Genomic DNA, 26,202 nt, shown 5'->3' on the forward strand with positions numbered 1-26,202 from the left:
CCCATTTCCAACCATGTTGACAAATAGACTTTTACTATGAAAATCTGTTTTAGACTTCAAGAGCTGGAGAAAACTTTAAAAATCTTTCCTGAGAATTTGGGCACAGTGAGCGTTTGTAATTCATAGAAGGTTATTGGATCATTCTATTGCTTATCTGGAATTCAGTGTGCTTTCTCCACCACCATACTGCTTTGGGCAGGTCATGGGTAATGGGGGTGAGAGGAGAGAAAGCTTACAGTACTGGGTATTCTCAGACTGTCTCCTTTTCAAGTACTAAGCAGACCCAATTCTGCTTAGCTTCCCAGATTACAGGGCTGTCAGATGGAAAGGAAAAACAAAGTACGTGAAGTTTCTTTTAAGGTGCACATGTGGACTGGTGTTTCCTTTCTTGGCTGTTAGAAAGCACCTTCATCATGGTACAAAGGAGTTTTCTTGATACTGTGGGGATTTATTGGCACACGTTATAATGTGCTACAGAGGCACTTTTTCTCTCTCCTGAGTTATGTCTGGTAGGTGACAAAGCAAATACACAATAGGCTTCTGAGGTATGATGTGCAGAACCTGAAAAGAAAGAAGTTTAAAGATTGAAAGGGAAGGAGAAAAAAAGACACGGGGAGATAAGTTTGCTCTTTTATCTCAACTTTGCTCTTATTATAGAAATCATACTGTTAAAAACAAAACTAAACAAAAAGCAGTCCATAGTTCACAGACGTTAGCTTTTGGCTAGGAGATGAGAACTGCTTTTTTTAGCAGACAGGTAGGCCAGAATGTGTATAAGGAAAGTGAAGTTTAAAGAACTGCCTAATTTAAAGAGGATTCTTGGAAGTTCATTCAATGGATGTTCTTACAATTTACGCGGGAAGTCTTTAAAAATAGGAGTGAAGCATTCATATCTTCTTTGATACTTTTTAACATAGTTCTGCCTACAAATGGATTCAGAAAGCTGGATTAGATGACTTATACTCCAACATTGTAAATCTGTTATTACGTTCAAGTCATTTAACCAAAGGAATTGGCCTTTAGATATTTAGAAGTTTTTAATGGGGACATATTAGAAAGTCTATCTTGTCAAAATGACAGAATTATTAATATAGTTAAAAAATTGCAGGCCTAAGGCAAAAACTTCAGAAAAAATTCCTGAAGCCTTTGTTAATTGAGAAAGTCAGGTCTAAATAAATCTTGTTTCCTTGCGGTAGAGGGAGTACCTTGAGATATTCTGTACTTATAAAACCCTATAAAGAAAAAGGTCTGTCGAAGAGGGCTATGTCCTTTACTGTGCCTCTGCCTAGCTTTTGATTTGGGGGCATGCATCCCTAAATAAATAAGCAATGAGTCTTCAGGAAATTGGGGACACAGTATAGATGTTATGCCTGAAAGGGGCATCTCATGCTATTGCAGTTTATGGAGACTTTAAATTTTCTGATTGTCTTTCAAAAATGCCCCTGATTAAAGAATAGAAATTTCAAACAAATAGGAAGTTGTTATTCATAGACTTGTTATTTTGGGTAACAAGCGGGTCTCCCATATGGGTCTCTTGGGCTCCATTGATTAAGTAGACACCTATATGCCAGGCATAATTCAAAACATTGGGAATATAATGGGGATAGATCAACATGGCCTTTGTCATTAAATAGTCATCGTCTGGACTTTCAAACTCTTTAGAGAATATCATACCTAGTAATAATTTAATATAATTAAAGGAAAGTTTCCTTTGTATAAAGCTAGATTGTTACCAGAATTATTGTAATACTTACAACAGAGAATTTTGTAATTGGAAAGAACTCATAAAATGTTTCCTTTTGAGTCAAGAATTCATTTAAAAAATCACTGGTAGTTGTAGATAAATCAGATTTTCCAATTTATTCATAATGTGGTAGAATCAAGTATATTTTCATAGATCTGCAACAGCAGCATTGGTAAGGGAAGCATGCAAGAAGAAACCAATTTCAAATTTTGTTTCTTATTTCTGAAATGGTTTTCAGTCATAACTCTGGAAAACCAGTACCATGAATTTTTCAAATTATCATTAGGCAGCTCTGGCATAATTTATGTTAAGAGGTTTTGGCCTGTTTATGTACCCTGGAATTTGCCAAAATTAGTAATGTGATATTCCATATTTAGCAAACGTATAGAGCAATAAATAAGGACATATGACTATTGGAGAGTGCTGTTTGTTTAAATTCTTTTTTGTGGCACTCATGAAATGCAGGGGACTTCCAACTCAAATTCTGCAATATTAGGGAGCAAGTTGTACTCTGAACCAAACCAGATGGTGATCAGTTCTATTCCTATTATCAACTTAATACAGCGATGGTTACCAGACCTTACTTGCAATGGTAACATTTGGAATAGATTAACAGCAGTTTGGCTGAAATGAGAAACCTCCATTTTACTAAAAGTTTAGAACATATTATGCTGTAAAATCAGAAAGACTAGTAAGAAAAATTATGAGGGAAAGAGTTGACTGTCTACCTTAGTTTCTCCCTGCAGGACATGTTATTTCCCTTTTCTGAGTTCCTTTTTCAAAGGAATTTTAATGTGCAGTATTGTGAGGAGTAGGGTCTATTAGCCTATCAGCCTCTTGAGGTGCCCTTTACTACAACCTTTTGTTGAATTTATCTCAATGTTGCCATGAACAATCTAGGCCTTGGGCACAAGAGGAGGATTGTTTGCACTTTTGGGGGGTTTCCTTTGTAAGAGATCAAACAGACATACATGAAGACACACAAACATACCTTGTACAAGTTCAGAGGTTCACTCAGCCACTGAAATTCATGAAACATTTTGGCTGCCCAGGTTTGGCCTATGGATTTGAGTGTATTGGCTAAATGCTTTGCCTTGTCTAGTAATGCCATTTACTGTCTACTTCTCACAGAAATCCTTTCTTTGTGGCATCTATGGGTCAAATCCATTCCTAGGGTTTTATAGGACCTGGGAAAATCAATGTGTGTCCTTCACGCCCAATTTTGTGTACAGCTGAAACCAAGTTAAAGTGAACACCAAGGCCAGCAACTCTTAGAGTTATGGCTATCAGGACAAAATGTATAAATAGACATATGACCGAGTTCAACTCCCATTTTGCAGTATAGAAAACTGAGGTAATTGAGAAGTTAAAGGATTTTCCTAAAGACACACAGCCGTAGATATGATGAGGAAGGATATGATTGTTGCTAATGTATCAACATTCTTCTACGACCATGATTCAGAGAAAGAGATAAAAAACTAGATCCTTCACTTTCTGTACCCAAGCGGTGGCAGCCCTGTTCTTGTTCTTCTTGTACACTGAACAGCTTGCCAGAGAAACCCTTCAGAGAGAGACCAACTGCCTTTGTACATTTTGTTTATTGTCTAGCCAAGACCTTGTGTCAGGGTTGATTGAAAACCCGTTTGCCTGTTTCTCAGTATGATAGGAAATATGAATTCCTTTTTAGGAATGGGTTTTTGAAACCTCTTGTACCATACAAATCAGGCAGGCTGACCAGAATACCTCACTCATGTCTGCCTGAACTGAATTTTGGGGTGCAGTTGTTAGGAATGCAGACAATGGAGTTAAGAGATCTAGAGGAGAGTGGCAAGAGGTGAGAGGGAGAGAGAAAAAGAAGTGGGGAGAGAAAGAGAGAGAGAGAGAAAACTAGACAGGGAACAATTCTTGCAAATTGCAGGAAGGAAATTGTTCTTTGTCTTAGAAGTGGACAGAACATTTGTTTTTTTGGGTATTTTTTGCTCGAGAAGATTTGCCTGAGCTGGCATCCCTTGCCAGTATTGCTTTTTTTGTTTGTGAGCCACTGCTATGTCATGGCCACTGACAGACAAGTGGTATAGGTCTGTACCAGGGAACTGAACCTGGGCCATCGAAGCAGAGTATGCCAAACTTAATCACTAGGCCCAGAAGGAACACTTTTAAGTATTTTAATTGGGAGTGATATGATAGGATTTGCATTTTGAAACCATATGGTTGCAGTCTAGAAGAAGTAGGATTATTAGAAGCCAAGTGTAGATGAAAACTGATTAGGAGGTTATTGCAGTAGACCAGTTGAAAGCTAACTTTGACTAGCATGGTCCTTCAAGTCTTTGTTCTATTCATATCTATATCTGCCTATAACTTTATCTATATATTTTTTTGGAAAATCAATTATACCATATATACTATTTAAACTCTTTGATTTTTTAACTTCACAATTTATTGTGAACATTTTTTGCCATTTGCTATTCTTCTATATTTATTTTTAATGGCCACATAATATTCCCTCGTGGCAGTATATTATAGTAGTTTATTGAATCATCCCTATTGATGGATATTTGAGTTTTCTATTTTTCAACAGATACTACTATTATGACTGTCCTTGTAAATCCATCTTTGCTCACATCCATTAGGATATAACTTCCTAGAAAAAGAATTTCTGGGACAAAGAGTATTCAAAAGCCTTAAATTTTGCAGTGTTGCCAAATTATACATGGCTGAAATTCAAGTTCCTTTTGCAGTATAATTAATACCCAAGGAGCTGCCTGTGAGTTGTATGCAAGATCTCCACACGGCATGTGCTCTTCTCCCCAAATTTAATTATTAGTTGTGATTCTTCCTTACGATGTAAAGTACCTTATAAATAATCAGTGCACCAGTTACCTCTCTTATTCCAGACACTAAAGTTAAAATTTGGAAGTGGAAAGGACTTGTTCAATTTGAATTAAGAATCCATTTTTTAAATCCCTGGTAGATCTAAATATACCAGATTTTCCAATTTATTCATAATGTGATAGAATAGATAAAAGTTTATCTATCTTAGACATGAAAAACATAATCTCTGCCCTCGAGCATGTAAGATTTTTGTTAGTAGATTTTCTTTCTTTAGAGCAGTTTTAGGTTCACAGAAAAATTCAAGCATTTTATAGTTATTAAAAAAAGGAAATAAGAAAAGAAAAAAATCAGAGACATAAATAGGTGTGTATTTTTGAAGTGAAGGAAAATTATTATTTTTCCTTTAAATCTTTTAGAAGATAATATTACAATTAGTTACTGTTTGGAACTGCTTACAACAAGGATCTATCATTTCATAGTAGCCTCAAGTGTTAGCATTCTCGTTTGCTTCTGAAACTTAAAGAAATCACAGTAAGGCTAAATGAAACTCAGTGACCGATTAAAAAAAGATGATATATCTATTCTATTATTTCTTTCTTCTCTCTTGATACTCATGAGAATTTGCTTAGTGGAGAAGATCTTGAATGTACTGCCTACCAGAGACGTCTTATTCCCACAATGGCATTTATGTTTCTAATGAGAACATTATGGCCGACTTGGAACCGTCTCATTTGTGTTTAATACAATTCCTTGTTACAAGTTTACATGTCACAAACTTACCTTTCAATTAAAATAATACCGAACTCCCATTCTTCTTTTTCTTCAAATACTATCTTGCTAAATGCTAGGTAAATCGTAGATGTTTAGTAAATGCTTAATTAATTCATTAACTTGGAAAGCAGCTGTTGAGCATTCTCGTTATGGAAGTGCCTTGCTGTGAAGATTAGTAGCAAAATACTTTTTGTTGGTACCAGAAAAGTGTGTTTGATGTGATCATAGGGAGTGCAGTAGCTTAAAATCTTAGCTGATATTTTGGGTAGCAGCAGCAACTATTAACACCTCAGTCACTTTTCACCACTTACTCTGTGCTTTAAGAAATCCACTTCTACTACATACTTAAATTTTCTCAACACAGGATAGTGTTCTCAAATAGTCAAGAAAGGGAAAAAAGTTTGGCAAAGCCAGTCAGCAAGAAGACAGCTTAGCCAGACTCTAACCAAGTCATCAAATAGGAGCCTTGTTTCTTTGGGACCCCATTTAATAGGCCTTTTCCTCTGTTATTTGCTTTTAGAATACTTAGACCACTCTGGTGTCTTATTAGGCAAGAACATTTTCTCTGTTAAATCCTTGTCAAATAACACTTCAGAGGAAGTGTGTAAGGTATTACTATTTTGAGGAGTAATTGCATTTTATTAGGGGGCTTTTTGAATACGAGAACACCTTTATGACTCAAGTAGCAATGTATAGTGGAGGAGATTTTAGATGATGACCTATGGGTGCCATTTGGAAAGTTTTTTTTGTGGTATATATTTGGAAAAATGCTTTCTTTTCACAGCTTATCACACCAGATAAGCTGATGTCAACTTGATTGAACCTATCTTTCCCCTCTCCTCTGAAATAAGAAGAAGGTGGCTTCTTTCTGTAATCTGTCTTCTGCCCCCTACTGTCTTCTTGAAATCTGTGATGATCTAAAAGCCAAATCCAATGAGTATTTTTTAGCTCCCATCCAGTTTGAAACCTCCTTGCTAATGATTTTCTCTTTTGAAACTGTCTTTGGTTTCAGCATATCTTCTCTTCGTTGTCTTTCCACCTCTCTCAATACGTTTTTTCCAGTCATTCTCATGAGCATTTTCTTTTCTTCCCATACAGTACTATTGGTACTTCCCGTATATAAGCAAACTTCTTCTCTATTTGTCTAGAGTTCCTCCTTGGGTTATTTTTTTCACTCTTTTGTCTTTATTTATAAGACAAATATCTATCTATATTATCTCAATATCTACCACTCCCTGCCAGTTCATCTTCTCTCTGAAGCTTCAGAAATCCTTCTGGACATTGCCACTTGTATCCTCTTAAGATGTAAATGAAACAAACCCAACATCAAGCTCATTATCTCCTACTTGCGTCTTCTTTTGCATTTTCTATCTCACTTAGTGACATCACCATTTATTAAACAACTCTCCCCTCCTAAATCTGATGGATAACTCATATTTATCTTTGAACTCTCACTTTCACGTCTAGTTGACTGCTGGCTTATTTTGTTGGTTCTTCTAAATTAATTCAACTACTCTCTATTCTCAATGCTTCTTTTTTAGTTTAAACCTTTACCTCTTCTAACCCATCTTATTGCAAAAGCCTACTAACTATAGGCAAAGTACCTAAATTGTTCTCCTTCAGCAGAATGCTTTAGTCACACTGGTGCCAGATATGATCATTTGCCTCTTTGTTTAAAATTATGATGGCTTCCTATGCTTACAAGGCAAAGCAGATCTTTCATTCATTCATTCAATTAATATAATGAATTTCTACCATGAGGCTAACACTGAATAAATATTGATGAACAAAGACTAATATTCTATATTTTTTCCTCTACTCAACAATCTAATTCCAACATAATTCTATGAATTTATTTTCTTCTTCCCAACACACCCTCCCCACTGCCTATACCTTCTACTGCTTCATTCTTTGAAAGGTATTCTATACTCCAGCTTTTCAGATATTTTATATATTCTGCTAAGATATTATTATCTAGCATCTTGGTGGACTCCTGCTTATTGAGAGACACTTCTCCATGAATCTCTTACATTTCTACATTTCCTGTGACAAAGACACTCACTGCCCTTGTTCTGGATTATCTGTTCCAGGATGTTTGTATGGCAAGCAGCCTTGCAAGATCAAAAGTATCTTCCTCTGGAGCAAAGGGCAGGCATATTTATTGCCTGTTATAAAAAAGTTGGGCTTCCTAAGCTCAAGGTTTCTCCCCTGTGATGCAACCCACTGTATGTGCAAGTGTTACCTGGCCCTTGTTGGGTCACTATGGGAACTAGGACTCAGTGAACTGGTATAAGAAAGTGCTAATACTCTGGCTGTGGTTATGGCTGTGAATGATAAAGACCTTTCTGTTTGATTCAGGAATCTCATGTCTTCTGTCAGCATCCATGAAACTGTTGCAAGATAATTTGCTAGTTTGCTAGTAGGGTAAAATCTCAAAACTTCAGAGTTCTTGATACTATTCCTCTTTCAAGATCCAGCTTAAGTGTTTCCTTTTTGAGGAAAATATCACTGATTCTTCCAGACAAACTTATTCTTGTCAATCTGTGATTTTCCAGAGTATTGCTCTTTTTAGTAATTGACAAATTATGTTGTGATTATGCCTTTCTAAGCCTGTCTCCTTGCTATGTTAGTAGCCCTTTAGAATTAGATAGCAAGTCCCAGCTACCTGGTAGCATTTATGGAATGCATATTAAGATATTAAAAAAATTGATGAATCAATGGATGCAATTCTTTTTCTTTTCCTGACTTCCTCCTAGTCAGCCTCATCTTCTTTCTAATATCTGAGATATTGAGGAATTTATTTAAATTTTCCTTTTAAAACATTATCTTCCTACTCTCATTCTATAACCACTGGAAAAATTGACTTCTATACCCTCTAGTCCAGTCAGAAATTTCCCCACCATGGAAATGTGTGCATGTTTGAGTTGCTTCCTCCTTTGTGGTATAAGGCCAAATTCCCAAGAATACAGAAAATAACTTGTTATTGAACATCCTCACTTCCAACATTTTGTATAAAAGTGGGTTTATCTTACTGTATATGTCCTTGTACTAAATGAAATCATCTTGTTAAAATGTTTCAATTTTCTTTTTAACCCTTAAGATGTTACGAACCACAGCTTGACGTTGACTGAATGAATGTGCTCTTGATTCTAGTTTGTGATATAGGGAATCACGCTATGATCAGGCTGTTTTAGTTGTTGCTGTTAGTGACTATTTGAGTTTTCCACCATCCAGGCTTCTATTGTTATGGTCACATTTTCTATAGTACCAGGTATTACCTAATTATCTTTTAGAATTGGCCACAAAAAGAGTAAGAAAACCAAATTTAGGAGAATGGTGGGAAGGGCAATAGAAATAAACAAGCTTGAGTATTAGTCAAGATAGTACAAGCCATTGCCTCATAACAAACAAACCACCAAATCTCATTGGCTTGACTCAGTGGGTCCATATGAGTCTCCAGGAAAACTTATCTTCCAGACAGTAACTGGACAATTGAAGCTACTTAGATCTTGAGGCTCCATTCTCTCCTCACCTCAGTAGGATGCCTCAACAGGGGAAGCGTGAATGGAGAGTTCATAACCTTCAAATCCCACCGGCCAGAGGTAATCACATGGTACCATCAAATTGCAAAGGCTGAGAATAGTGGTGACCATTACTAATGAGAACAGAACTAAATTTATCTGGATTTTGAGAGAAAGGTTTCAGTCATGTGAAAGAATATCAAGTCTGAGAGGAAATGAACATTTACTGGGTACCTACTGCAGAAGTTCCTCAGGTTTTCAATTTATGGCACCCTCAGTGTCTTGGTTGTTTTTGTATGGATTCGTAGGCCAAAATAAATAACTAACTATGACGTTGATTGAGTGATTAGGTCCAAACGTCTTAAAATGTATTTATATACTAACAACTTAGCTGCTTCTTGAGAAAAAATAAATTTGTTGAAAGTTGAAAGAAAAAAATTTTAATTTTAGTCTTAACCACAGTTACTTACTAAAAAGATGTGTAGGACTTTTGGGCACCGTGCACCTCTTCAGGTGTTGAAATCAGATTTGACAAAACACCCCCATTTCCTGTTCTGCTTTGATTTTCATGCTTATTAGCTTTTTGTCCAGCAACAACCAAAACTCAGCATCACAAAGATGTGATGTCATTGACAGGAATGTAGTATGGTCTAATGTTGAATCTGTGAACTACTTGAGCTACTAGTTCACACAGTGGCTGACAGATTTCAAATTTTGCGTATTTCCCCTGAAAATTTAAAAAATCCCATGATGCCCCTGTAAGTGTGCTGCAGTGCCCTGGAGTGCCTCAACACACAATTTGGAAACCATAGGCCTATTGTCTAGGTACTAAATATAGATCACTTTCTTCTCCCAGTAGTTTGGAAGGTAGGTGTTATCATTCGCAACTTGGATGAGAAAATTAAGGTTAGAAAAGGGCATGAATTCTACCCCAAACCTCCTACTTAGTAATTAGCAGAATAGAGGCTTGAAACCAAGCCTTCTGGCTCCAGCCCCCATTGCATCATGCCCTGTGTCATGAGATTTGCATGATTAAGGTTTTCACAGCTTCCTCTCTTCATGACTTTTCCTGGGTTTCAAGCAACATTGAAATGACTATTTTTTTAAACATGTGGAAGTGCTTGCAACTCATGGAAATGATTTTAAGTCATGTCTACATTTTTAGCTTTAAGGCACACCTGCTTGAAAATAAATTCTCTTGAGCAGAGATTAAAGAACTTTAAAATGGTCTTAAAATGGCCCCAAGGAAGATTGTTTAAGCTTTGAAATGAAGACAGTACATTTCCAATTAACTTGCAATTATTTTACTGCTAATTTTTAATGTGACATTTAGTATGGACCACATATCACTTTTTCTCCAGCTGTCAGGGCAGTCCCTAAACTAAACCTTCTTCACCAGCTGTTGCCTAATTCAAAATGGTCCGTGTTGGAATTTTTCCAACTCTGCCTGCATATAATTTCTAAGTCTCAACAGACCTGTGCAAAAAAGAATCATAACTATAATCTTTCATGTTACTCATAGCTCTATTTAATTATCTGAAATACTACCTGATAAATAGTGTAATCAGAAGAATTCCCATTTAACAGTAACTACTTCCACATCACTTTTCTGCTCTCATCTAATTTGAAACAGGTTTTGAATTACTACCTCTAAATTATGTAAACTCCTAGTCAGTGATTAATTTAAGAATCTTCAAGCTGCTTCCTCTTTTTTCCTTTTTTGTGTGTGGTTCCTAAGTGTCAATAAATTCAGGCCTAGTCAAATGAAATTTTTTTCTTCCCTAGACTTTTTATGCCTTTATTTTCTACTGAGCTTATTGAGAGGACAAAAGATGGGTAGTTAGAACCAAAGAGTAAGTGCTTACAACAAAATTCCTTTCAAAGAAAATGTCTTTTAATGTAGAATTAAAAGTACATTTGTATTAAATGCCTCTGACACAGGTTGTAGTTCAGAGAAATAGCTGAAGTTAAGTGAAAAACTGTTCTTCATTTAAAAACAAATTTGTCAACAAATGGCGATAGAGTGACATTTATTGAGTACTCTGTAAATGCGAGGGATTTTACATTTATTTTGTTTGAACCTAAACACAACAATAGGAGGTCATTGTTATTACCTTCATTTTGCAGATGAGAAAACTGAGAGCTGAGAGTTTGAAGAAATCTGCCAATTTTACAAGTGAATAAATGTTAGCGCTCGCATTCAAACTCAGGTGGGTCTGACATCAACATCATAGCCGTGGCTTTTGCCCACGGGCTGTGCAGCCTTCAGATCAAGACATGTGGGGATGGGCTCATATCTTTTATGTTTCATAATGGCCATTGAATATGAAAACATGACATTAACTTTTTTATTTATCAAATATCTATTGAGTGCTACAATGTGATTGGCACTTTTCTGAGAGCAAATTAGTGCTAATTGTGAATATTGACATTTATTAAGCTGTATAACTTATATGCATTTTCTAAAACTCTGTGATTTATTTTTAGCTTTTCTGTTATTTGGCATTTGGGATTTCGAAGGATCCCAGTAAGTTGGTGATGATCTAGAATATTGAAAAAATGTTGGGCTGGATCCCAGGAGACCTGTGGATCTGTGTTTGCCTTTTCCACTTGGTACCTTGGTGATCAAGAGTCAATTTCTATGTCCAGGGCTCATTTTCTTTGTTTGTATAATGAGAGGATTAAAATGTATCATTTGAGGTTCTTCTGAGTACTAAAATTCTATGATTTTACTAAGCACACTCATGTTCTATAGGTCATTCCCAATGATCTATGTGAATACAGTGAAATGCTGGTGGTATATATAATTCAGAACTGAAAGAAATCTCTTTGAATTGGGCTTTGGGAAGTATAAATGAGGTCCAGTGAATGAAACCTTTAAAGCACTATGCCAATTGTATTAGTTTTCTATTGCTGTGTACCACAAATTTTGTGGCTTATAACAATGCACATTTATTATCTCATGCTTTTCATGAGTTAAGAGTCTCAGCATGGTTTAGCTGGGTCTTCTGCTCAGGGTCTCACAAAACTGTAATCCAGGTGTCAGTGGGTACTTTCGTTTCTGGGGCTTGGTCTTCTTCCAAGTTATGGTGGCAAAATTCATTTTCTTCTGGTTGCAGAATGGAGGTCCCCATTTTCTTGTTGGCTGTCAGCTGAGAGCAGGTGACTCTCAGCTCCGAGAGGTTGCCTGCCATTTCTTGCTCTTTGGCTCCCTAAGAAGCCATCTCAAAACCTGGAAGCTTACTTCTTCAAGCCAACAAAGAATAATCTCTTCCTCCTGTCTGCTAACATGAAGTTTTACGTAACTGCACTGAGTTGAATGGTATCCCCCAAAATTCATATCTACCTGGATCCTCACAATTTGCCCGTATTTAGAAACAGGGTCTTTGCAGACATAATTAGTCAAGTTAAGATGAGGTCATACTGGAGTTAAGTAGGCCCTACTCTAATGACTGGTATCCTTATAAGAAAATAGAGGCACATAGACACACAGAGGGAAGATGGTCAAATGACAACAGAGCCAGAGATTACAGTTAGGCTGCTACAAGCCAAAGAACGCTAAGGAATACCAGCAGCTAGAAGAGGCAAGGAAAAATTCCTCCCCTAGAGCCTTCAGAGAGGGCGTAGACCTACAGACACCTTGTTTGCAGACTTCTAGCCTCCAGAACTGTGAGAGGATAAATTTCTGCTTGTTTGAGCCACCAAATTTGTGGGTTTTGTTATGGCAGCCCTAGACAATGAATACAATAACATAGGGTAATCATGGGAATAGCAATATCCCATTACTTTTGCTATATAATATAACCAAATCAAGAACTGACATCCTATCAGCGTTGCCATTTTCTATTGATTAGAAGCAAGTCAGAGATTCCTCCCACACTGAAGGGGAAAGGATTGTATAAGGCAATGCCTAATTGAAATCACCTTAGGATGTATCTGCCACATCAATGCAAGGTTATCTTATTTTGTGAAGATGGACCCTTCTATTAGGTAGAAATTGATGTAGGCATCCCTGTCTAACTCTCCTTACCATTTCTAATTATCTCAAAATTATCTGCAGAGATATTTTATTAAAAAGTTTCAGTGTAATGAATGTTTTTTAAAAATAATGACTCTTTTCTTTAAGTCCATCACTCTTGACATTTTATGTGCTCTTAATTGTCTTTTTAAAATGGATTTGTTGATACTTTGACTACAAGTTGTTCTGAAGATGAAAGGTGTTCGACCATTTGAGAATATAAAAAAGAGAAACAGAGAAGTTTATTACCTAAGCACCACCCTCTTAAAAACATTAGCACTCTAAGAGATATTGGTCAACTGATCAATATTCCATTGAGCACCTACCATCTACTCAGCACTGTACAAGAGTAGTATACTTTAGAATATCTTCACTATTTCAAATGATAAAATGATGTAGTCAAAGCCAAGCTGAGACTTGTCAGTCAGCAAAAGTCATTGCCCTCAGATTATCTAGGATATACTTACACAAAACATTAGTAGATTCCATTATATTTATTAGATTTCACAGAAATGCAGTTAAGGGTTAGCAGGAACCAACAAAGCAAAGCAATGACTGTATTTATTATAGGGACTCTGTGGTTTTCACATTGGTTCTTGAATCCAAACTTCCATCAGTACTAGGAAATGCAGTCAGATTTGTGAACTAAGGTTCCAAACACATCTCTCATATTTTCCTATGGATTTCTTTGTGGGCTTTCAGACAGACATGTGTTTTTCTTTGGGTACTGCCATAGAACTCCCTTATGGGATAAATTTCAACTCTTAGCCTTAGGGAAAAATAAATGTTTCCTTATATATGAATTTAGTGCATATCATGTTGCATAACTATTCCGGGTGCAAAGTCTCTGTACGTTTAGAATATTCTCTTGGGTTCAAACTTTCCTTTCAGAGATAGTTTGCTTAAAAACTTATCAGTATTGTTAAAGATAGAGACTTACATGCTTTCATACACAATGCTGTCAAAATCAGATCCCTAAACTATTCTTGATCCTATAAAGATCACAATTAAAATTCTCTCTCCTTGCCAAATTCCTATCTTTAACACTGGATGGATAATCCTTTAGGGTATTGGTATTTAATACTGCCAAAAAGAGGTATTAAATGCTGTAATTCCAGAAAGATTACTTGGGTCATATCAAACATGGAAAAATAAAGTGCATTTTAGTTCTCTAATCTTAGAATTGCCCTGTAATGTAATGAAGTGAAATTGCTTCATGTAAAGAAGTTCATATGGTTGAGTTCCTGGCTCTGGGCTTTAGCAAAATGAAATGAAGGGTTCCGTAGGTCCCTGATGAAACTTAGGTGATCAAAGGCAGCAGTTCTCCTCTGAGTTTTTTGGATTGAGTCTCTCAGTGAAAGAGGTCAAAATCCTGTAGATAGAATCACAAGTTCCAGAGTCAATTGATCTGAGTTCAGTTTGAGCTCTGGCACTTTTTAGGTATAAAATGGCATAGTATGATACATCACAGGGAATTGGTGGTGATTAAATAACGAATGTAAATTGCATATCATGAAGCCTAGCATATAGGAAGTGCTCAATATATGTTAGCTAAAATGAATCAACAAAAATGAAATTTCAACTCAACACTCACTTCCAGTTGTCTGTGAAGCAAAGTTAGGCTATAGAGAAATTTTGCCAATGATCTTAGAATTTTCTTTGGACTGGACTATTTTGGCACCACCCATCCTGGTAGAAAAGAACAAACATTCACTGGCCACCTACTGCATGTCAGATGATATGTTAGAATCTTTGCATAGATGAGCTCACCAAAGTCTAAAAAAAAAACCCTCCAAAACTATGAGAGATTCTCATTTAAAATAAGAAATTGAGCTCAAATAATAATAACAAGTTGCAGAGCTGTGATTTAAATCCACAGCTGTTTGATTCCCTAATCCAAGCTCTTTCTGCTCCACCATGCTGCCTCTTAAAAGGCAAAGCCCCCTGAAATTTATGCATGTTATATGACTTCTGTGTGCTATGAAGGGAGTAAAATAAAAATGGAAAATTATGAAGATTTTTATCATAGGGGAAATTTGACATTTCCTGTGAAAAGGCATAAATGATTTCAAATGGTGAACAAGACTAGAAATGTTCTGGGAGGCTTTGAAATGTGATTAGGCATCTTCTCAATCTTCACAATCAGACATATTCTCAAACTTGCTTGTGTAGATCTTTCTCTTTTACTCCCACCCACACATACATGCAGTCGCAGTTGCCTGAACCAGTTTGTGTCTATTGGCAATCTTGGACTCAGCTAGATGGGATAAGGATGGCTGAGAATGGTGGGTAGAAAATAACTACATTTGCATTTTGAAAAGATCACACTGTCTGCAGGACAGAGAACAGATTAGAGAAAGGCCAGACGAATGCAGGGAGATCAGCTAGGAGGCTACTACAGTGGTCCAGGTGAAAGATGGTGATTCTTAGAGTAGACTAGTAGTAATCCAGAGGGCAAAAAGTCAATGGATTTGAGTTAGAAGTTAAATCAATGGGACTTTGTCATGGACTGCATATGAGTAATGACGTGAGGAAGGTTCGGATAGAACCCTTAGTTCTGTAAGAGTCAGAGATAGGGGAAACAGAGGTAGAATCATATTTTAGGGGAAAAATCAATACTTTTGTTTTTATATATGCTGAATTTGAATATGTTGAGTTTGAGACTTCCAAATACAGATTTAGGATAAGAAATTGAAAATAAAGATGTAAAGCTCAGAGAATAGTCCTGGACTAGAGATTATAAATATGGGGGGTGATTATAATATATATAGTGATTAAAGCTTTGGATGTAGATGTGATTGTCTCAGAAAAGCACAAGACATGAGATAAAAGGTTGTTTACTGCCCATGCTTTTGGAACTCTAATGTTTGATAGCTGGGTGTATGAAGATGAGTCTGCAAAGAAGGATACAGGAGAGACCAGAGATAGAGGAGTAAAACCAAGTGGTTGTGGTAATTTCAAAAGAAGAGATGATTACTAATAGGTATGATAGTAGATGAGGACTGAAACATGTCTACAGATTTTGTAACATGGAAGGAATTAGTGACTTTAACAAGATCTCTTTTGGTGAAGTGATGAAGGTAGAAACCAAATTGCAGAGGTTGAGAAATAAGCAGGAGGTAAGAAATTGGAATAGTATACTTGTATAGGAAAAATAAAATTTCTTGAGGAGTTTGGTTGGGTTTTTAGAACCTGTGAAAAACAGTTAGGCTTTCTCTTTTCTTTTTCCTGGCTATTCAGGTAAAGCAAAGCATCGTCATTTCTAGGGCAAATTCTTTTTTGCGTTCCAACCAAAAAAGAAAAAACAAAAGACAAAAAGAAGAAGAAAAAGAGAACCAAATTAAAGCCAAGGGGAAATTTTTATAAGTATTTAAAAGGTAGCCTAATTCTTCCACCTATAGATTGAGAGCTGAGATGTAGAATGTAGAGACTATAACAGGCCAATACAGAGAAATTTCCTTACTTGAGGAGAGGCACGGAAGGGGCAGGAGTGTAGTTATGATGGTGGTGGGTACACTAGTGGGGTAAGATGAAATTTCAGTTTAGCTAAATTATCCCAGAAATTTCCTGGTTGATGACCTTGAGTTCTTGATGTTCCCAAGCCAATAATTAACTTATTTTATTTTTCTTTGTATTTCTGATGGGATTTTCCATTGGGAGTAATGGAAACTAGTGTCTAGTTTAAAGAAGGTGGAGAAAGTAGGGGTAAGACGAGGAAGATCCCTGGTATAAAGAAGAAAAGCATGAAAATTCTCTCTTTCTTAGCAAAGTAGAAATAAGTGATTTTGTTTAAGTTAGAGGCATGTATAATATAATTCCACTTGATTAGTATTTTTAGCACCAACTTGGTAGAAAGCATTCTACCAGTGTTTTAGGTACTACTCTTCAACATCTTCTTGCCTATGATCTTTTTGAGACAATGACCATAATTTTTTTTAATTAAAAAATTTATTTCATAAATTAACATACAACAATATTGACTTTGTTTTGCTATGCAGTTTTATGAATTTTAACGCATGTGTAGATTCTGTAACTACCACTACAATCAGGGTATAGAACCATTTCATCACCCTAAGAATCTTCTTCATGTTATTTGTACTCTTTCCCTACCTAAGCTCTGGCAACTACTAATCTATTCTCTGTCCCTATAGTTTTCTTTTTGAGATTGCCATATAAATGATGTCATAGAGTCTGTAACTTTTTGAGGCTGACTTCTTTCACCTGGAAACAGTGCCTTTGAAATTCATCCATGTTGTTGCATATATTAATAATTCATTCTTTTTTATTTCTGATTAATCTTCCATTATATAACGTACCACAATGTGTTTATCCATTCACCTGTTGGAGAGGCTGTGGAGAAAATGGAACTTTCATACATTGCTGATGGGCATGCAAAATGGTACAGCTGAATGAGAAAAGATGGTGGGTCACAGTCTTTGATAATCTGATCATGGAAGTGATATTGCATCACTTTGGCATATTCTGTTTTTAGAAGCAAAATCTAGGAGATCTTGTCAAGATGGCAGTGTAGGTGGACCCTGAACTCACCTCTTCCCATGAACACAACCAGATTGCCACTGTTCTTGGAAAAATTACCCTGGAGAGAGAATTGAAAACTGGATAAAAAGAACCCCCACAACAAGGGACAGTCCTGACTGAGGCGGAAGAGGCAGAAATTCCTTCTAGAGAGAAAAACAGCTACCTTTGCCAGCCACAGAGCTTCACAGCCAGCTGCCTAGGAGCAACCCTAAAGTACACAGCACTCCTTGGAGAAGTGCGGACCTTAGTGGGGGCACATTACTGCTATAAGCATCCTTTAGTTTCAGCACAACCGAGATGAGTGTCCTACTCTCTGGCTTCACTGGCTATTAACTGCAATGGGGAATACCCCCAGAAAAGCTGTCAACATAAGGAGAATAAAGCCAGCTCTTAAAGTGCCCATGCACAAATCCACCGATCTCAGAGGGCAACCTAAAGTCACCAGAAAGAAGGGTGCACAGTCCTTTGGTGAAAACAGACTCACCTAGTAAGTTCTGGGTGCATCTCGGTGAGAGGTGAGACCTCTCCAGAGACTGAGACATTGGTGGTAGCCCTTGTAGTGACCTAGTACAGGCATTCTGACATAGCTACTGGCAGACACCATTGGAGTTCTTCCCCTGGCCTGTTAGCCCAGGCATCTGCCACACCCACTAGGGCGCAGATTTAATCCAGCTCAGCCAGGGCAGGCAGCCCACCCTAGGGTCTGGCCCCACCCAGCAGCAAGCCCTCAGGCTATTTGTTGACCTGTATAGACTGGGTGCCTTGATCCTCTACAGTCAGGTTAACATGTCTGCCTCTGTGGGACAGGGCATATGTGAGGACCAGGTGAACTGTGGGGTTGTTGGTGGAAAGGTGGGGGCCTCTGCAGTGGGGCAACTAAGTATGCTCCAGGGGATAAAGAAGTGTGCATGGACCAGGACTGTGTTGATGGTGTGTGTGGTTCTGTGGGTGGTGGGGCTTATCAGTGGCAGAAAACCTGTGCTTCACAAACAGCCACAAAGGGGATTTTCCCCAGCTTCCAAAGCCTGAAACAATTGGGTGCTCTCATGCCTAGGGCCAGCCCCACTCAGCTGCAATTCTAAGAACACTGACAACAGCCTTGCAAACCTCAGGCCTACAGCAACTGTAAGCCACTGAGCCTCGTAACAAGATACACTGGGTGCCTAGTCAATTAATGGGAAAACTGAAACAGGAGTGTGCTGTTAGACCTTGTTGCCAATGATGTTGGGGCTCCCCAAACCCAATTTACAAACAGCCAGCCAGGGAGGGAAAGCCTAGACTCCCTGGGTACCTGCAGTAAAAGCAACACTGCCACAGCAGAAGGACACAAGTAGCCCACACAGGGGTCACTCCTGGATCACTTGGACTGGTGACAAGAGGGAAGTACACTGTGGGCCCTCAAAAGGCATCTCTTACATAAGGCCAATTCTCCAAGATCAGGAGACATAGGTGACTCACCTAATATGTAGATATAAGCACAGAGAAAGAGCCATAATGAGGAGACAAAGGAATACAGTCCAAACAAGAGAACAGGACAAACCCCAGAAAAACAACTAAATGAAATAGAAATAAGCAATCTACCTGACAAAGAGTTAAAACAAAAACTCATAAAGATGCTCACTGATATTGGGAGAAGATTGGATGAACACAGATCATCAACAAAGAAATGGAAAATATAAAAAAGAACCAATCAGAAATGAAGAATACAATACTAGAAATGAAAAATTCATTAGAGGGACTCAATAGCAGAGTAGATGATACAGAAGAATGGACCAGCAAATTGGACAAAAGACTAGAGGAAATCACCCAGCCTGAACAGATAAAAGGTAAAAGAATTAAAAGAATGAGAACAGTCTAAGGGAACTCTGGGACAATATCAAGCACACTAACATTCATCCTATAGGTGTCCCAGAAGGAGAAGAGAGAGACAAAGGGGCAGAGAATCTATCTGAAGAAATAGTAGCTGAAAAGCTTCCTAACCTAAGGAAGGAAACAGACATATACAGGAAGAACAGAGAGCACCAGAAAAGATAAACCAAAAAAGGCCCACACCAAGACACATTATAATTAAAATGTCCAAAATTAAAGATAAAGAGAGAATCCTAAAAGCAGCAAGAGAATGGCAACAAGTGACATACAAAGGAAAGCCCATAAGGCTATTGGCAGACTTCTCAGCTAAAACTCTACAGGCTAGAAGAGAGTGGCATTACTTATTTAAAGGGCTGAAAGGAAAAAAACCTACAGCCAAGAATACTTTGCCCAGTGAGATTATCATTCAGAATGGCAGGAGAGATAAACAGTTTCCTAGACAAGCAAAAATTAGAGGAGTTTATCACCAAGAAACCAGTTGTACAAGAAATGCTGAAGGGACTTATTTAAGTGGGAAAAAGAAGACCACAAATAGGGATAAGAAAATTATCAAAAAAAAAAAAAAAAAAAAAGAACAGAGGCGATAAAATCACTGGTAAAGGCAAAAATATAGTAAAGGTAGCAGATTAACCACCTAAGAAGATACTATGAAGATTAATAGACAAAAGTACTAAAATTACCTGTTTCGATGATAAGAGGGTAATGGATAGACAAGCACAAGATAAGAGATTAGATATGATTTCAAAAATATAAAATGTGAGAGGAGTGGAGTAAAAGATGAGCTTTTAGAAAGTGGTCAAGCTAAAGAGACTTTCAACTCAATATAGATCGTTATATATGTGGAAGGATATATAGGAACCTATGGTAATCACAAATCAGAAACCTATAATAAATAAACAAATAAGGAAGAGGAAAGAAATCAAACATATTACTAAAGAAAGCCATCAAACCACAAGGTAAGAGAGTAAGAGAAGAAAGGAACAGAGAAGAAATACTAAAACAGCCAGAAATAAAAGTAAGAAAATGACAATAAATACATATTTATCAATAGCTACTTTAAATGTCAATGGACTAAATGCTCCAATCAAAAGGCATAGGGTGGCCAATTGGATAAAAAAACAGGACCCATGTATATACTGCATACAAGAGACACACTTCAGACCTACAGACACTCACAAACCGAAAATGAAAGGATGGAAAATGATACTCCATGCAAATGACAAAGAAAAGAAAGCCAGGATAGCAATACTTAGAAAAAATAGACTTTAGAACAAAAACTGTAACAAGAGACAAAGAAGGGCACTACATAATGATAAAGGGAACAATCCAACAAGAAGATATAACACTTGCAAATATCTATGCACCCAACATAGGAGCATTTAAATATATAAAGCAATTATTAACAGACATAAAAGGAGCAATAGACAGTAACACAATAATAGTAGGGGAATTTAGCACTCAACTTACACCCATGGATAGATCATCCAAACAGAAGATCAATAAGAAAACACTGGCCTTAAATGACACATTTGACCAAAGGGACTTAGTAGATATATATAGAACATTCCCTCCAAAAACCACAGAATACACATTCTTTTCAAATGCACATGGAACATTCTCCAGGACTGATCACATATTAGGCCACAAAACAAGTCTCAGTAAATTTAAGAAGATGGAAATAATACTAAGCATCGTTTCTGACCACAAAGGTATGAAACTAGAAATCAACTACAGGAAGAAAATCAGAAAACCCACAAAAATGTGGAGATTAAACACAATGCTACTGAACAATGATAGGGTCAATGAAGAAATCAAAGGAGAAATCAAAAAATACCCGGAGAAAAATGAAAATGAAAATACGACATGCCAAAATCTATGGGATACAGCAAAAGCGGTTCTAAGAGGGAAGTTTATAGCAATTCAAGCCTACCTCAACGAACAAGAAACATCCCAAGTAAACAATTTAACAGTGCACCTAAAGGAACTGGAAAAAGAAGAACAAACAAAGCCCAAAATCAGCAGAAGGAAGGAAATAATAAAAATCAGAGCAGAAATAAATTAAATCAAAACTAAAGAAATACAAAAACATCAGTGAAACCAAGAGCTGGTTCTTTGAAAAGATAAACAAACTTCACAAAACTTTAGCTAGACTCACCAAGAAAAAAAGAGAGAAGGCTTAAATAAATAAAATCAGAAATGAAAGAGGAGAAATTACAACAGACACCTCAGAAATACAAAAGATTATAAGAAAATACTATGAAAAGCTATATGCCAAGAAACTGGATAATCAAGAAGAAATGGATAAATTCTTACAATCATACAACCTTCCAAAACTGAATCAAGAAGAAGTAGAGAATTTGAGTAGACCAATCACCAGTAAGGTGATTGAAACAGTAATCAAAAAACTCCCAAAAAATACAAGTCCAGGACCAGATGGCTTCCCTGGTGAATTCTACCAAACATTCAAAGAAGACTTAATACCTATCCTTCTCAAACTCTCCAAAAAAATTGAAGAGGAGGGAGGCTTCCTAACTCATTCTACAAAGCCAAGATTATCCTGATACCAAAACCAGACAAGGACAACACACAAAAATAGAAAATTGCAGGCCAATATCACTGATGAACATTGATGCAAAAATCCTCAACCAAATACTAGCAAATCGAATGCAATAATACATTAAAAAGATCATACATCATGATCAAGTGGGATTTATTCCAGGGATGCAGGGATGGCTCAACATCCACAAATCTAGCAGTGTGATACAACACCTTAACAAAATGAGCAAGAAAAATCACGTGATTATCTCAATAGATGCAGAGAAAGCATTTGACAAGATACAGCATCCATTTATGATAAAAACTCTAAATAAAATGGGTATAGAAGGAAAACACCACAACATAATAAAGGCCATATGTGACAACCCCATAGCTAATATCATTCTTAATGGAGAAAAACTGAAATCTATCCCTCTGAGAAAAAGGAACCAGACAAGGATGCCCACTTTCACCACTCTTATTTAACATAGAGGGGCCGGCCTGGTTGCGCAGTGGTTAAGTGCACACGTTCCACTTCAGCAGCCCAGGGTTCACCGTTCTGATCCCAGGTACGGACATGGCACTGCTTGACAAGCCATGCTGTGGTAGGTGTCCTACATATAAAGTAGAGGAAGATGGGCGCGAATGTTAGCTTAGGGCCAGTCTTCCTCAGCAAAAAGAGGAGGATTGGCAGCAGTTAGTTCAGGGCTAATCTTCCTCAAAAAAAAAAAAAAAAAAAGGAAGAGTGCTAGAGCAATCAGGCAAGCAAAAGAAATAAAAGGGATCCAAATTGGAAGAAAGAAGTGAAACTGTCACTATTTGCAAATGACATGATTTTATATATAGAAAACCCTAAAGAATTCACTAAAACTTTTAGAAATAATAAATGAACACAGTCAAGTCACAGGATGCAAAATCAACATACAGAAATTCGTTGTGTTTCTATACACTAACAATGAAATAGTAGAAAGAGAAATTAAGAATACAATCCCATTTACAATTGCAATAAAAAGAATAAAATACCTAGGAATAAACTTAACCAAAGAGGTGAAAGAGCTGTACACCAAAAACTATAAAACATTGTTGAAAGAAATCAAATAAGACACAAAGAAATGGAAATATATTCCGTGCTCTTGGATTGGAAGAATTAACATCATTAAAATCGCCATACTTCCTAAAGCAATCTATAGATTCAATGCAATCCCTATCAAAGTTCCAACAACGTTCTTCACAGAAATAGAACAATGCACCCTAAAATTTATATGGAACCACAAAAGACCCCGAAGAGTCAAAGGAATCCTGAGGAAAAAGAACAAAGCTAGAGATATCACACTCCCTGATTTCAAAATATGCTAAAAAGCTATAGTGACCAAAACAGCATGGTACTGGCACAAAAACAGACACACAGATCAATGGAACAGAATCGAGAGTACAGAAATAAACCCCCACATATATGGATAGGTAATTTTTGACAAGGGAATGAAGAGCATCCAAGAGAGAAAAGAGAGTTTCCTCAATAAATGGTGTTGGGAAAACTGGACAACCACATTCAAAAGAATGAAAGTAGACTATTATCTTACACCATGCACAAAAATAAACTCAAAGTGGATTAAAGACTTGAATGTAAGACCTGAAACCATGAAACTTACAGAAGAAAACATAGGCAGTATGCTCTTTGACATTGGTCTTAACAGCATTTTTTCAAATACCATGTCTGACCAGGCAAGAGAAGCAATAGAAAAAATGATCAAATGGGACTATATCAAACTAAAAATCTTCTGCACAGCAAAGGAAGCCATCAACAAAATGAGAAGACAGCCTAACAATTGGGAGAAAATATTTGCAAACCATGTATCATATAAGGGCTTAATTTCCAAAATATACAACGAACTCATAGATCTCAACAACAAAAAAGCCAACAACCCAATTAAAAAATGGACAAAAGATATGAACAGAGATTTCTCCAAAGAAAATATATAGATGGACAACAGGCTCATGAAAAGATGTTCAACATCATTAACTATCAGGGAAATGCAAATCAAAACTACAATGAGATATCACCTCACTCCAGTCAGAATGGCTACAATTAACAAGACAGGAAATGACAAGTGTTGGACAGGATGTGAAGAGAAGGGACCCTCGTACACTGCTGTTGGGAGTGCAAACTGGTGCAGCCAATATGGAAAGCAGTATGGAGTATCATCAGAAAATTAAGAATAGATCTACCATATGATCCAGCTATTCCACTGCTGGGTATTTATCCAAAGAAGTTGGAAACACAAAGGCATAAAGATACATGCACCCCTGTGTTCATTGCAGCCTTATTCACAATAGCTAAGACTTGGAAGCAACCTAGGTGCCCATCAAGGCATGAATGGATAAAGCAGATATGGTATATATACACAATGGAGTACTACTCAGCCATAAGAAATGATGAAATCCAGCCATTTGTGACAACATGGATGGAACTTGAGTGTATTATGCTAAGTGAAATAAGTCAGAGGGAGAAAGTCAAATATTGTATGATCTTACTCATAAGCAGAAGATTAAAAACAATGACAAGAAAACACATAGCAACAGAAATTGGATTGGTGGTTCCCACAGGAGAAGGGGGTAAGGAGGAGGGCGAAAGGGGTGATTAGGCACACATGTGTGGCGATGAATTGTAATTAGTCTTTGGGTGGTGAACATGATGTAATCTACAGAGAATTCGAAATATATTATGATGTACACCTGAAAGTCATATAATGTTATAAGCCAATGTTGCTGCAATTAAAAAAAATAATAAAAATAAAAGAATCAAAGTCTAGCCCACCTTCAAGGAGAGGGGATTACACAAGGGCATGAATATTAGGGAGCAGGGATCACATTTGGAGTCATTTGAGAAGGCTACTTAAAACAATAATTTAAAGAACATGAAAAGAAAGAATAACATACTATATTTGCACAGATATTTACTGTTTCTATTGCTCTTCCTTTATTCCTGATGTTCCAAATTTCTTTCTGCTATCATTTCCCTTCTGTCAAAAAACCCATCCTGTATCAGTTATTTCAGAGCAGTGTATTCTCTGGGTTTTTTTGTTCTAAGGAAGACATTATTTCACCATCATTCCTGATGGGCATTTTCACTGTATATAATGTGCTAGGTTGACAGTTCTTTTCCTTCAGCTCTTTAAAAATGTTGTTCAACTTGCTTTTGGCCTGCATGTTTTCTGGTGAATTTGAATTGTTATTTCCCCATAAATAATATGTCACTTGCTCTGTTACTTTCAAAAATTTTCTTTATCTTAATTTTCAGCAGTTTGATTTGACGTTTCTAAGCATAGATTTCTTTGAGTTTCTCCTGTTCGGAGTTCCCTGGGCTTTTTGTATCTGCGGGTTTATGTATTTCACCATATTTTAGAAGTTTTCAGATATTATATATTCAAGTTTTTTGAGCACTAGACTTCCTCCTTTTCTTCTGGGACTCCAATGACACAAACATTAGATGTTTTGATTTATTACCATAAATCCTTGAGGCTCTGTTACTTATTTTTTTCCCCCAATTTTATTTTCAGTTTGGAAAATTTCTATGTGTCTATCTTCAAGTTCACTTCCTCTTTTCTTTATCATCTCCAATCTGCTACTGAGCCTTCACATTAGTCTTTAATTTTTGGTTATTGGTTCTTACATTTCTAAAATTTCCACTTAGTTCTTCTTTATACTATCTACTTTTCTGCTGAGATTTTTTAATCTTTTCTTTCATTTCTAGAGTATTCTCCATTACCTGTTGGAGCATTTTCCTAAGAGCTGATATAACGTCTTTGTCAGAAAATTCCAACATCTGTGTCATTTCAGTGTTGGTTTCTATTGATTGTCTTTTTTCATGCAAGTTGAAATTTCACTGCTTCTTTATATACCAAATAATTTTAGATTGTATCTTGGATATTTTAAAAGTTACATTATGAGATCCTTGTTTTTTTTAAAATCCTGTGGAGAATGTTATGTTTGTTCTAGCAGGCAATTGACCCAATTAGTATAGATCACAAGTTTCTGTCCAGTCTTCTGTGGTTGTAGTTTCAATGTCAGTTCCGTTTTCAAAGCCTTTGCCATACTGTTCTAATATGTCCCATGTACACACTATTCAATGGCCAGTCTGGGACTTATCTCTTACTTCAGTTCTCAAAGTCTTTGTTATGCTGCTTAAGATCTGATCCATTCATGTGCAACTTAAGGAGTGACCCCAGGAGTTCATAAATAATTTTATGGTGTTACTTTCCCAAGCTCTTTCCTGTCCCCAGAACTTTCAAGTTTCCTGGTGTTCCCATTGTTGGTTTTCTTGCTAAAGGCTGGAACTTTATTTAAGCTATTTGCTGCCCACTTCTCATGACTGC

General features: G+C 36.8%; 1 long non-coding RNA gene across 1 annotated transcript in view; it reads left to right on the forward strand.

Annotated features, from left to right (window-relative positions):
• LOC102149631 (uncharacterized) overlaps positions 1 to 26,202 on the forward strand; it is a 75,375-nt gene that overhangs the window by 20,751 nt on the left and 28,422 nt on the right. Inside the window, exon 3 of the long non-coding RNA XR_001377473.3 lies at positions 10,996 to 11,078. This is a non-coding gene — a long non-coding RNA (uncharacterized lncRNA). The remainder of the gene's footprint in view (positions 1 to 10,995; positions 11,079 to 26,202) is intronic.

Source organism: Equus caballus, chromosome 9, assembly GCF_041296265.1.
Source record: "Equus caballus isolate H_3958 breed thoroughbred chromosome 9, TB-T2T, whole genome shotgun sequence".
Lineage (NCBI taxonomy): Eukaryota > Metazoa > Chordata > Mammalia > Perissodactyla > Equidae > Equus > Equus caballus.